This window comes from Felis catus, chromosome F2 (assembly GCF_018350175.1).
Source record: "Felis catus isolate Fca126 chromosome F2, F.catus_Fca126_mat1.0, whole genome shotgun sequence".
NCBI lineage: Eukaryota > Metazoa > Chordata > Mammalia > Carnivora > Felidae > Felis > Felis catus.
Genome location: NC_058385.1, coordinates 6,767,292 through 6,780,561, shown reverse-complemented (window position 1 = coordinate 6,780,561; position 13,270 = coordinate 6,767,292). Strand labels below are relative to the sequence as shown.

General features: G+C 42.3%; 1 long non-coding RNA gene across 1 annotated transcript; it reads right to left on the bottom strand.

Moving 5' to 3' along the window:
• Window positions 1-6,288: 6,288 nt before the first annotated feature.
• On the bottom strand, window positions 6,289-12,142 carry LOC123383038. Its single transcript, XR_006592257.1, has 3 exons — window positions 11,991-12,142; window positions 8,731-8,857; window positions 6,289-6,517 (listed from the first exon to the last, which is right to left on the bottom strand). It is a non-coding gene; the product is annotated as an uncharacterized LOC123383038 (long non-coding RNA).
• Window positions 12,143-13,270: the final 1,128 nt, after the last annotated feature.

Here is a 13,270-nt window from a genome sequence, read left to right as displayed (position 1 = left end):
TTGCGAATGGCAAGAATGAAATCTTGCCATTCGCACTCACGTACAATTTTTACGCCCACACTTTCTTCACTTCTTTTTGGTATCGTGCCACTTTTCCACCACTGGTCCACGACGCTCAATAAAAAGACTCTTAGCACAGGTAGATGATGGCAACAGAAAGGGAGGAGGGACGCTTTGTGGCTCTTCCTCAGCAGGCTTAATTGGCACAGGTCAAGAGTAAACACATGTCCGTGTTCTGAACAAGACCAGACAGGCTGCACCGGCTGACGCATCAGCCAAGGGGAGGGGCCACTGTAAGTGGCAGAGAAGGGACGATCACCGTCCCAATCACAGAAGGCAGGAGTTCATTGAAAAGCCTCATGCTTAGCTTTTACTGGTCCGATTTGAGGGTACTACTCACACTCTTCACCTTCTTCCTTGAAAAAGAAAAGAATTTCATGTTGCAGAATGATTTGAAATGGTTCATGATGGAGTTGTCCATCTCCGGAGAGACTAAACAGCATAGCTAAAGTAAAATCAGAAGCCTCACAGGTATAGAGAGTGCCTGGGCGAGCAAATATCACTAAAACAGGGCCTCTCTGCTGATGAAGTCCCACTCTGCCTTCTCTTGACTACTGAATCCATGAATAATTCAAATTAATGTAGCTGGTACAGCTATTTTATTTAGGTCAACTGACTTGTAAGAGTTATTTGATGTCCGGAAAGCCTTCTGGATCTTTTTTTCAAAACTTTTAATGTCTTTTTTTTTTTTTTTTCATTTTGGAAAACTGTGTTCAGCTCTGACTTCAAAACAGTTAGTTTGTCACATGAATGAGTCAGCTTCCTGCCTGAGGTGATAGAGCTCTCTTCACTCCTTTGGAGGAGTAATAATTAAAATTAATCTAAGCCATTTTTAGCATAAAAATCTCAGGCGTTTTTCCCAAGTATACTGAAAGTTTTCTTAACTAATTAAAAACAGTGTTCAAAGCAATAGTCAAATTCTTAAGGAAATTAAAAATTTTCATAAGAATCAGCCATCAAAATTATGCATTGCCAATATACGATACCGTAAGGATTTGTAGTTATGAGTACCATAAGATGCTTCAATTCCGTTCCATTTCTTGCAAATTTCTACGCATTTATCAACAATTGCCAACCGAGAGGGGGCACCTGGGCGGTTCAGTCGGTTAAGGGTCCAGCTTCAGCCTAGGTCTTGATCTCACAGTTCCTGGGTTCAAGCCCCGTGTCAGGATCTGTGCTGACAGCTCAGAGCCTGGAGCCTGCTCCGGATTCTGTGTCTCCCTCTCTCTCTGCCCCTCCCCTGCTCATGCTCTGTCTCTCTCTCTCAAAAGTAAATAAACATTAAAAAAAGAAAGAAAGAAAATTTAAAGAATTACCAACCTAGAAAATAACAAGTGCTGATGAGGGTATAGAAAAATTGGAACTCTTGTGCATTGCTTACGGGAATGTGAAATGGTGCAGCCAATATGGGGAACCAGAATAGCAACTCCTCAAAAAGTTAAACATGCAATTACCACATAACAGAAATTCCACCTCCAAGAATATACCTGAAAGAACTGAAAGCAGGGACTCAAAAAGATATTTGTACACCCTTGTCTATAGCAGCATGATTCACAACAGTCAAAAGGTGGGAACAGCCCAAGTGTCCGGACGGATCACTGGATAGACAAAAAGTGGATGCAGCGAAACTTTATTTTAGCCTAGAGAGATGAAATTCTGTCACGGGCTAGCTAGGGGAGATGGCGAGCCTTTTGTTGTGGGTATTTTACCACAATCAAAAAGATAAAGTCAAATCGATGAAAAGAAATAGCAGCCAAGAAGATTATAATAGTGTTGCCTTCAGGAGGCTAGTGTGAGAATTCAGAATTAATGCATATAAAAGTCCTTGGAACCGGGTCTGATACTGTAGTTAGCACACACACAAAAACATCGTTACCATCATAATCGTTGTGATTTAATGGTATCATCTCCCGCCAACACGTTTTATCCTACAGTTTTGCTTGGTTTGGTTTTTTGTTGTTTTTTTTAAAGATTTTATTGCTAAGCAATCTCTAGAAACTCACAACCCCGAGACCAAGAGGTTCACGCTCCACCAACTGAACCAGCCGGACACCCCCAGTTTTGCTACTTGCAAAATTTTCCTGGTGTAATGAAAGGTGATCTCAGTAGATGGCTCTGTCTGGCACTTTCACCTTTCTTGAGGGGAGGATGACTGCTTCATCAGAGGGCAGACTCCAAGGTTTATTCCGAGCCCTGAAGACCTTGAGCAAAAGGACCTGACCTAGAGCAAGTTCTACGCGAACCATCTTCTCCCCGACATCTAGAGCCATGACAACTATTTCTTGGGATCATTTATAGTAACTCACTTTAAAAGATAATGGAAGGGGCGCCTGGGTGGCGCAGTCGGTTAAAGCATCCAACTTCAGCCAGGTCACGATCTCGCAGTCCGTGAGTTCGAGCCCCGCGTCGGGCTCTGGGCTGATGGCTCAGAGCCTGGAGCCTGTTTCCGATGCTGTGTTTCCCTCTCTCTCTGCCCCTCCCCCATTCATGCTCTGTCTCTCTCTGTCCCAAAAAAATAAATAAAAAAACGTTGAAAAAAAAAATTTTTTTTAAAGATGATGGAAAATGCGAGTGAAAATAATAATTTATTTTCAGTCCACACGACATACCTGCGGTACCTGTAGGAGTTCTATTTTTCAATTTTAGGGATAATTCTGCCATCGAAGTTTTACCTCCATTTTACAGTGAGGAAAGTAAACTTCAGAGCAAGTAAACACTTCGTGCAGTGGGATACAGCCTGTCCCAAGAAGAAATAGAGAATACCCAATCCCTCTGACTCACCATTCTATTATTTGCAGTATGCACTTCAAAAATTAGAAATAAATCTTTTTCTAACTTCAGAGCTAAAAGGAAATAGAGGCATTGATTTGACAAACTAAAATGTGAGACAAAATTTGAGACTCTGGAGTTGGATGAGTTCAGAAAATTATACATCATAGGAGGCCAAACCCAAGAAGCCTTGTGAATTCTACTCATTGTCGGGGATGGGTCAAAATCCAGCCATTTGTCTAAAAATCCGGGCAAACCTGCAGACTGGGGAAATAAACAAACTTCAGAAGAATTGTTCCTGAGACAACTCTATCCAACCTCAAAGAAACACAGAAGCAAACAGATTTAGAATCTCCAAACCGCAAGCGTGATAAAATAGACCACTGGAAATATGCAGCCCTGGGGGAGGAGCCAACAGGTAAGCCCCAGAGTGGGGAAGCCGGTGCATGGGCTGAGCTACCTTCTTTGGAGGTCAAGTCTCCAAACAGTCCAACTCAATATACCTTTGTGGCGATCAATTCATCATGCCTAATATTTACGATACTGCCATCAACAGCTTACTGTGGGTTTCAAAAAATAAAGCAAATTCCACCAGAGATCAAGGAAGATGAAAATATAAAGTTATTATTTCCTGACCAGGCAGGGAAATACACACCAACAGACATTCACTGAGTAGTTCACTCAGGGGGAGGTTAGGGGGTTGAAGGCAGTGACGTATAGGTGTGGTGTAAGGAATGAAAGCTAGCACTCCGATTAGGGCAGAGTCCATAGTAAAAAATTGGTTAGGGGCACCTGGGTGGCTCAGTCGGTTAAGCGGCCGACTTCGACTCAGGTCATGATCTCGCGGTCCGTGACTTTGAGCCCCGCGTCAGGCTCTGTGCTGACAGCTCGGAGCCTGGAGCCTGTTTCAGATTCTGTGTCTCCCTCTCTCTGACCCTCCCTGTTCATGCTCTGTCTCTCCCTGTCTCAAAAATAAATAAAACGTTAAAAAAAAAAAAATTGGTTAAAACAAGCCCCATTGTCTGCTGGTCAAGAAAATTATTCAGTTAGGGGCGCCTGGGTGGCTCAGTCAGTTAAGCATCCGACTCTTGGTTTCGGCCCAGGTCATGATGTTGAGGTTCGTGAGTTCGAGCCCCACATCAGGCTCATTGCTGACCGCATGGATCCTGCTTGGAATTCTCTCTCTCCCTCTCTCTGTATCCCTCCTCTGCTTGTGATCTCTCTCTTTCTTTCTCTCTCAAAAGTAAATAAATAAATGTTTAAAAAAGAAAAGAAAAGAAAATTTTTCAGTTAGAACTAGGGAGGGTCTAATTTACAAGGGTCCGTCAAATCTACTGTGTTTTATCATTATCAGTTAGTTAGAATCGATTCTGATGAGAGGCTCCTGGGTGGCCCAGCACGGTGAAGCATTGGACTCCTGATTTCGACTCGGGTCATGATCTCACGGTTGTGAGATCAAGCCCCGTGTGGGGTTTGCGCTGACAGCATGGAGCCTGCTTAGGTCTCTCTCTCTGTCTCTCTCTCTCTCTGTCTCTCTCTCTCTCTCTCTCTCTCTGTGTTTCTTGCTCCCTCTCTCTCCCTCCCTCTCTGCTTTTCCCTTGCTCTCTATATCTCTCACAATAAAACAGTGAAAAAACTTTTAAAAAGAAATGAGTTCTGATGAAACACAATATTCAGTTTTGGTATCTGCTAGACAAATTCTGAGATAAACAGAAATTTTTTCTTATACATGGGTTATAACCACCACAATGCAATCCATGACATCTGATTGGATATTTCTTTACAAAACCAGCAGTAGAGATATTTGGGGGAAATCTGAACATGAACATGGCTTACATAGTACATGAGAAGAAAATTTTTATTAAAATGGAAACGGTTACCTGACAAAACAGGTCACAAAAAAGTGTGTACAGTATATCATTTTGCTAATAATAATAATGGACTTATACGTACACATAAAAAAACAACCATAAGGAGATGCACAAGTGTGACCACAGTGAGTTTAGGCAAAGGGAATGTGATAGGATTTAATTTTAATTTTTAATTTTAATTTTAATTTTAATTAAATTTAAATTTAAATTTAATTTAAATTAAATTTTAATTTTAATTTTAATTTTTAATTTTTAATTTTAATTTTGTTTGACTTCCTGAGATTCTATTGGCTTCTGGACAGACAGACATGGCAACTTGACTTCTGACAACTGATTGATACCTGCCTCACATCGACGGCTCAAGCCTCACCGCACGGCAGCCCCCAGTGAATCAGATGTGAAGGCGGTTATGGAACACTAAGAAAGCTTTGGGAGCATGTCCAACTATTCACAGCACCCACATGAGTACCTAGAAGCCCAGCATTACTCTAGTAATCCTCTGGGCCAGAGCGACTGGTCACTCCAACAGACTGACGAGACGCCAGCACCCCAAACCAGGAATTAACGACCAAGTACAAAGCGAAGGAGACCATCAGGCTAACTCTCTGGGCCAAAAGCTAAATTTCATGACAGGGAGACACAACCCCCACTGATTTATCCTTCCTTTATCCTGTAACCGAACTGGTGATTTCAAGTCTGTTCCATGATTATATCAGGAACTGCTTGGGCGGAGGTTTAAAAACGCACAGGAATGTCTTTTCTAAACCAAATCAGATCCGTAATTTGCAAATCCCAAGAGAGCAAGCAGGATGGTAAGGGCAGACCCCAGGTTATCAAGAATAAAGAGAGGGCAAAGTTCAAAGTGTCGGGAAAATCAAAATAGGCAACCACCGGATGGTATTAACTTAAATAAACCAAATGTAGGGTTAAATAGGCCCTCTGATGTTAAAGGTTACATCATTACTCAACTTCAGCCTTGTAAAACAATGAAGAAATGTGAATAAAATTACCTACTAGCATAAATCATTCTTACCCAACCCAAATCCCAGGGAGGACTAAGGAATTACCTGCTTGCACAAAGATAGATGAGTTCTCTGGGCTCTCTGCAGGAGCAGCAAAAGATTAACTTGGCCTCACCCAGAAATTCAAGCAATGATAAAGGGCCAGGAGAGCAGGAACTCAGAGCCATCCAAACTGTCCCACTGAAGATGGGCTTGGCTGAATTTAATATTCCGTGATTTTAAGGATTGAACGTGGAATACAAAAATCGATCTTTTAAGTCAATCATGCGTTTTGAAAAGGTAATACGTGGTTAAATAAAGTGTCTCCCCCAAATTTCTTTTTTTTTAAATTTTTTTAATGTTTATTTATTTTTGAGACAGAGAGAGACAGAGCATGAGCAGGGGAGGGCCAGAGAGAGGGAAATACAGAATCCAAAGCAGGCTCCAGGCTCTGAGCCATCAGCCCGGAGCCTGACGCGGGGCTCAAGCCCACAGACCGTGAGATCATGACCTGAGCAGAAGTCAGATGCTTACCTGACCAAGCCACCAGGCTCCCCTCTCCCCCAAATTTCTAATAAGAGTGTATCTTCTCCATCAACTTTATCTAAAATCATTATTTTGAGGTTCTTTCAACTTATAGTAAAAGTGATATACATACCTACTAGATTATAAACTTGGATGAAAAGAGCTTGTGTGTACTTCTCTCTATCCATTGCCACCGAAAGTGTCCAGTAAATGGGAAATCAGTCCCTTTAGGTTCCATCTCGCATAGTCTTTTCTTTAGAATTTTTAGATCAAAAAGAGTTTCTTTGCTCACTAAAGAAACGTAAAGGTATAAATATTGGACTTACCAATGCATATATGCTTACATAATCGTTAAACTTTTATTTTAGAAGATATCCAATGTAACTCTTCAAAAATTCTAACCAAAGGGCGTTCAACTTACTTTGTAAAGTAATTTAGTTATTTTCTCAAAGGAAAATTAAAAGTAGAAGATCCACAATCATGATTCTATAATCACGTTCCTAAGTGTTTATCCAACGACTTTGAAAACATGTCTGCAATAAACGTGTGGAAGCTTATAACACCTTAATTCATAACTGACAAATACTGGAAGTATCTGAAAAGTGTACCCCAATAGGCTAATTGGTAAACAAACTGTGGTATAGCCACACAATGAAATATTATTCAGAGAGAAAAAGAAATGAGCTCTCAAGTCACAAAAAGACACGGATGAAACTTAACACAGATTACTAAGTGAAAAAAGTCTGAAAATGCCTCCTACTGTATACTTCCAATTATATGACATTCTGGAAAAGGCAATACTATAACAGTGGTAAAGCTGAGTGCTTACAAGGGTTGGGGTGGGGTGAGGTTTTGAACAGGTGAGGCACAGGGGGTTTGCTTTACGGTGGTTAAACTATTCTATATGCATGCAGAATCATATTCTGTATGATTCTATATTCATTGTGTATACACAACACGATGCATTTGTTGAAACCCACAGAACCCTACAGCATAAGGCGATCCTTAATACATGCAAATTTATTCTTTTAATGTTTCATGTTTGAGAGAAAGAGAGAGCATGGAGGGGAAGGGCAGAGAGGGAGAAGGACAGAGGTTCTGAAGCAGGCTCTGTGCTGACAGCAGAGAGCCCGATTTGGGACTCAAACTCACAAAACCGTGAGACCGTGACCTTAGCCAAAGTCGGACGTTTAATCGACTGAGCCACCCAGGTGCCCCACTATGCGCAAATTTGAAAAGAATCATTTAGGAGGCGGTGTGTCCCAGAATGGAACACAGACTAAGACAAGAGAATCTAAGTGTATTATAAACGTGTGAAACACCTTTCCTAAAGGAGTTGGGGGGGAAGGTAAGTAAACTTGGAAATGAGTTAAGTCTGCAAGACTAAAGACAAATAAAACTCAGTGTGAGCCACTGCACTCTAACTGAAAAGGTGTTTCCCATGGGGTTAATGTTAACAATTCTGGTAGCACCATCCCTGTATGCTGGAACCGAACAACTTAGCAAATGGACGGCAGATGATGGGAGTCGTGTTTCCCACTGCAGGATGGGGAGTTTAAGAAGTAAGAGGGATCCATGGGGGAATATATGCAGTTGGAGGCATCAGCATGAACTCATATTTAGTTTAATTACAGATACAGATGGGCACATATGGAACTATGTATAGACATGTGTATACACACAGGCTAGTATACACACATGTATTTCCTTGCCTGTTGGCTAAAAGGCCTAGAAGCGATGATACCCCAGTAGCAACAAGCACACCCAGGTCTCAGTTTCGAATACCATTCACCAATAAAAGGAACAACAGTTTCTTGGAGAAATGGCTGGTTCTAGGATTGGGACAGGGGATATACAAGATAAGCCTGGAGCATGTCATAGTACCAGGAAATAAGGAAATAATCAAAACGAAAACAAAAAAAACCCACATTGATTGGAGTATGCCAAGGGAGTCAATGAAAGAGCTCTTAACAGCAAAAGCTGGAACAATTTGAGCTACAAAAATAATAATAATGATGATGATAACTTAGAGTTTAATTCAAGATATAGAAAATAAATATCCATGAGTCCATACTGGTACAACTAAATGATCGAATAAATAAGTGGATGAGGGAGAAGAGGCCAATTTCCTCTGCAGAAGAATTCTAAATAATTTATGTAGATACAGCCCTCTTAGGGAGCTAGTGCATGGTAATATACTTTCCACCCTTGAAGTGTTCACTGCACACAGTAACTTAATTCCAAAGACTACAATGTGGAAAGGTCGGGGGAGTAATCTTGCCGTAGAAAAACCTGAAAAACAGTCCCTGGGCCAGGTGATCAAGGTCAATACCCACAGCGATATCATGCTGATAACCATACACTCTTGATACAATGTGATGGAAATAGCACTTTCCCTCTGTGGCCTTCCTGGAAACCTATAACCCCATGCTAAAGTAATGATGAGAAAAACATCAGAAAAAAACCCAGCTGAGTATTCAGGAAAATACCCGACTAGTACTCACAAAAGTACGGAGGTCATCAAAAACAAGAAAGTTCTGAGAACGCGAGAGCCAAGAAGTCATAGTCAAGAAGGAGGTGAGGAGACATGATCACCCAACGTACTGTGGTGTCCTGGCTGGGATCCGGGAACTGAAAAGGACACGGGAGAAAAAGTGAGGGAATCTGTAGAAAGTATGAACTTTAGTTAATAATAATATATTGGTTCATTAATTGTAGCAAATGTGCTCTGCCTACAGAAGATGTCAATAACAGGGAAAACTGGATGCAGGGTATGTGGGAACTCTGCGTACTATTACCGCGATTTTTCTGTAAATCTAAAATAGTTCAAAAAAAAGGAAAAAAAAGTTTAAAAGTCAAACAAGACTGGACAGTACCAAAAAAAGAAAAAAGGAAAAGGAAAAGGAAACCAGAAAAAAAAGATGAAATAACATCGCTATTTTCCAAAAGAAAACAAAGGAGAAGACTTGAGGGCAAGTTGTCAGTCCCATCAGAGTTTATCCCAAGGCTAATTTCAACAGCTCTGCCTTTCCTTTAAAGTCAACAGAAAGGGGCACCCGGGTGGCTCAGTCGGTTGAATGTCCAACTTTTGACTTCAGCTCAGGTCATGATCCCAGGGTTGGGGGATCGAGCGCCCAGGTCAGCCTCCGTGCTGTGTGTGGAGCCTGCTTAAGATTCTCTCTCTCTCTCTCTCTCTCTCTCTCTCTCTCTCTCTCTCTGTTTCTCTGTCCCTCTGCCCCTCTGCCCCTCTCCTGCCACTCGTGTGTGCTCTCTCTATGATTTAAATAAATAAATAAGTAAATAAGTAAATACATAAAGTGAACAGAGAGAAGGAACATTCAAACTGTCTCTGAGGGGTATTAGTTAGCACCAGAACAAAAATTAACAATCAGGCGATAATAGGGGATGTTATTTGTTTACTGAAATAACTAACACGTCTTTTGTTTTGCAAACTCTGTTACTGGTCAAGCACAAAACAAAATAAATCACCAGAGGCAAAGGGCTTTGTTAGCTGTGTTGTAAAACACTGATCCAGTGTCCAGGCTCTGATGGCATCATAGATACAGGGACATAAGCCTCAGGAGAGGGTCTAGAATCCAGGAGAGGGTGTTTTCTAATGAGCCTGCCCGAGGAGACGCTGAAAGAGGCGTGAAAACATTTCGCATGTAAAAAAATACAAACTAGGGGCTCCTGGGTGGCTCAGTCGGTTGAGCGTCCGACTTCAGCTCAGGTCACGATCTCGCGGTCCGTGAGGTCGAGCCCCGCGTCGGGCTCTGGGCTGATGGCTCAGAGCCTGGAGCCTGCTTCCAATTCTGTGTCTCCCTCTCTCTCTCTGTCCCTCCCCTGCTCACACTCTGTATCTCAAAAATAAATAAATGTCAAAAAAAACAAAAACAAAAAACAACGACGACAGATACCTACTGCATTGTACTGGGGTTCCCTGACTGTCTTCCCAGAAGACCGAAGACTCTCCCAAGAGAAAAATCAAACATGAGAATAATTTATTCAAAAGTCAGCGGGACATTTCAAAAATTTACTGTCTGTAAAAACTTTCTTCCTACTTGGACAAAATAATAGAAAAAGGAAAGTTCTATCGCTCAGCGATTCCCCAGATCTTATTCGCCAGACTAAAACTTGTGTTTTTGGTCCACTTAACGCAGGCCTCTCAACCTTTGTGGTAAACACGAAAAACTTGTAGTTAAGAGCAGTTTCAGGATTTACGCAGTTTTCAGAATACAATTTTTGCTTTACGGTTGAGCTTAGGAGGTTTATCAGCCCTGGGAAACACGGAGCAGATCTTAATTAGCAAAATGACAAACAAACAGCAGTGAGTGAGGCTAAGAGGCATTTGGTGAGGACTCCAAGTGCTGTGAAAAATAAAACTCTCCCTCACTCATTCGGTCAAAGTGACAGCAGTTCTGATTTTGCAATTATCCAAATCCCTACCTGGCTAGGAAGCATCTCACTAAGACAAACTAAAGTCCCGCCTAAAGTAAACAACCATGTCCCAAGATCCTGAGCACCTACTCTCTGTGCTCAGAGAGTAGTTGCTCTCTGTCCTGGGTTTCTCTCTGTGGCCACAGGTGGTGGTCATGCCTCACCAAGTGCCCAGCGCAGGAACTGGGACAGGGCAGAAAAATCAATGTAGCTGGAACAGGTGTAACAGGTTTCCATGGGAACGACCATTGCAACAGGTCAAGACGGAGTGAGTCACACTTCCTGGGACCATTTCTCCAAGTGGGTGTTTTTTTAATAGCTTCCATTTCCTAACATTTTAAGGAGTAACCAATTTGCCGGGCATTTAGGAGTGGCAGTGAGGGAAATCAGGCCCCCTGTGGGCTGTCTTCCTGTACCCTGTGCCAAAGCTCCTAAGAATGATGAACACAGTCTTCGTTTCAAGCCAGGGGTCAGAGCAACCACAAGATTTTTAAAAGTCTGAGTTCTCACCATGTTGTCAAATGCTTTCTGCAGGGAAACCAGGCTGAGAATTGGGCCTTCTTCAGAAGAACTGAGCAAAGCCAGAGGCGCCTGGGTGGCTCGGTCAGTTAAGTGTCCGACTCCTGATTTTGGCTCAGGCCACGATCTTGTGGTTTGTGAGTTTGAGCCCCTCTTCAGGCTCTGCGCTGACAGTGCAGAGCCTGCTTGGGATATTCTCTCTCTTTCTCTCTCTCTCTCTCTCAAAATAAACAAACTTTAAAAAGAAGAGCTAAGCAAAGTGAGCTTGTAGGCTTTGAACACAAGTCTTAAATTGGTAGCCAAATACGCTGAGCCCAGTTAGAGGCATCTTGGCTGAAGACCCAGCATCTCCTTCTTAGGCGTTCTAAATTCATTTGGGACCAAGGCACACTGAGTGTCCTCCAGCCTGCCCCTTCCATCCCCCATTACCAAGTCCTAACCCTCCTTGTGAAACTTCATTAGCAGGATTTGAGAAGTCTACCACCCTTTATTGGGAGCTGACTTCGCAATTGCCTTCTACAGAATAAGGCCTCCATAAATGTTTGTTCTAACGGTCTGTCACATATCTGACGCTTAGAGGGCCTCTTATCCTGGCTCATCACTAGCCTGCGGTGTGAAAATCAGGTGCTTTCTCTTTGGAGATGGAGGCCTATCAAGGCCAGGTGATAGAGGTGATAGAGGATGTGAAAATATATATGTGTGTGTGTGTGTGTGTGTGTGTGTGTGTGTGTGTGTGTGTGTGTATGTATATATCTTAACTTGGAGCCAGAAATTTGCACCCAATTGGACCCTCACTGGGAGCACCTACCTGGTATTGGGGATGCTTTTCAAATGGGGGAGAGGAGAAGTTGAGGGGAAAATCCAGAGCTGGGACGTTTACAGGAGCCTCGAGGCTGACTTTTGAAACCTTCCACTCTTTCCTCATCTGGCACTTAATCGGCTCGGTACATTTCAAGTCGGGCTTCTGAAAGAATGAAAACAAACAGGGTTTTGAAAAATCATTTGATCACTAGAGCCAAGAGAATAAGCATTGCTTAAATTTGGAGTGCTCTAAACGTGCGCATCACCACTCCAGGCTGGGGACCTGCTCCCCTCAAACGTAGCTGAGACCAGCCGAATTGCATCGGTGGGTACTATGGAAGATTAATTCATATATACTGGGCACTTAGAACCATGGCCGGTATTATTACTTCCGGTTCCTTGGCTTGTGACTTGGCTACTTCCTCAATCAATCTGTGACAGGTACATAGTCCACACGCCTCCAAGACGGCCCAGACCTCAAACTGATGTGTACCAGGCACCAGAAATCTGCATGGATTGGCATGACACAGATATCCTTCCCCCATTCTCTGTTCCAAAATATATATGGATTACATGTGAGTCATTTATTTTTTTTTAAGTGTTATTTATTTAAGTAATCTCTCCACGCACCGTGGGGCTCGAACTCATCATGCCGAAATCAAGAGTCACAGGCTCGTCTGCCTGAGCCACCTAGGCACCCCCTACGTGTGATTCAAAGTTAAAAGTTTTAACTTTGGCTTTGCCTTTTTAATTATTTTATTAAAAAAAAAATCTGGGGGCGCCTGGGTGGCGCAGTCGGTTAAGCGTCCGACTTCAGCCAGGTCACGATCTCGCGGTCCGTGAGTTCGAGCCCCGCGTCGGGCTCTGGGCTGATGGTTCAGAGCCTGGAGCCTGTTTCTGATTCTGTGTCTCCCTCTCTCTCTGCCCCTCCCCCGTTCATGCTCTGTCTCTCTCTGTCCCAAAAATAAATAAACGTTGAAAAAAAAAATTAAAAAAAAAAAATTTGGAGACCTAAAAAATCTTTTTGCTTTTACATATCAGTGATGATAAGTGACAAGTCAGAAATCAGTTTTGGAGACAACAGAGGAAAATTTTCATAGTAAATGATGGAGGAAAATATGTTCATAAAGCTTATTTATACAGTTGGAATTAGAACAGAACGTTGAGGTAAGGGGAATTCATTCCAGATAAAATTCTGAGAACTTTAAGATTTTTTTTTTTAATTTTTAAAAATTTTTTCAACGTTTATTTATTTTTGGGACAGAGAGAGACAGAGCGTGAACGGGG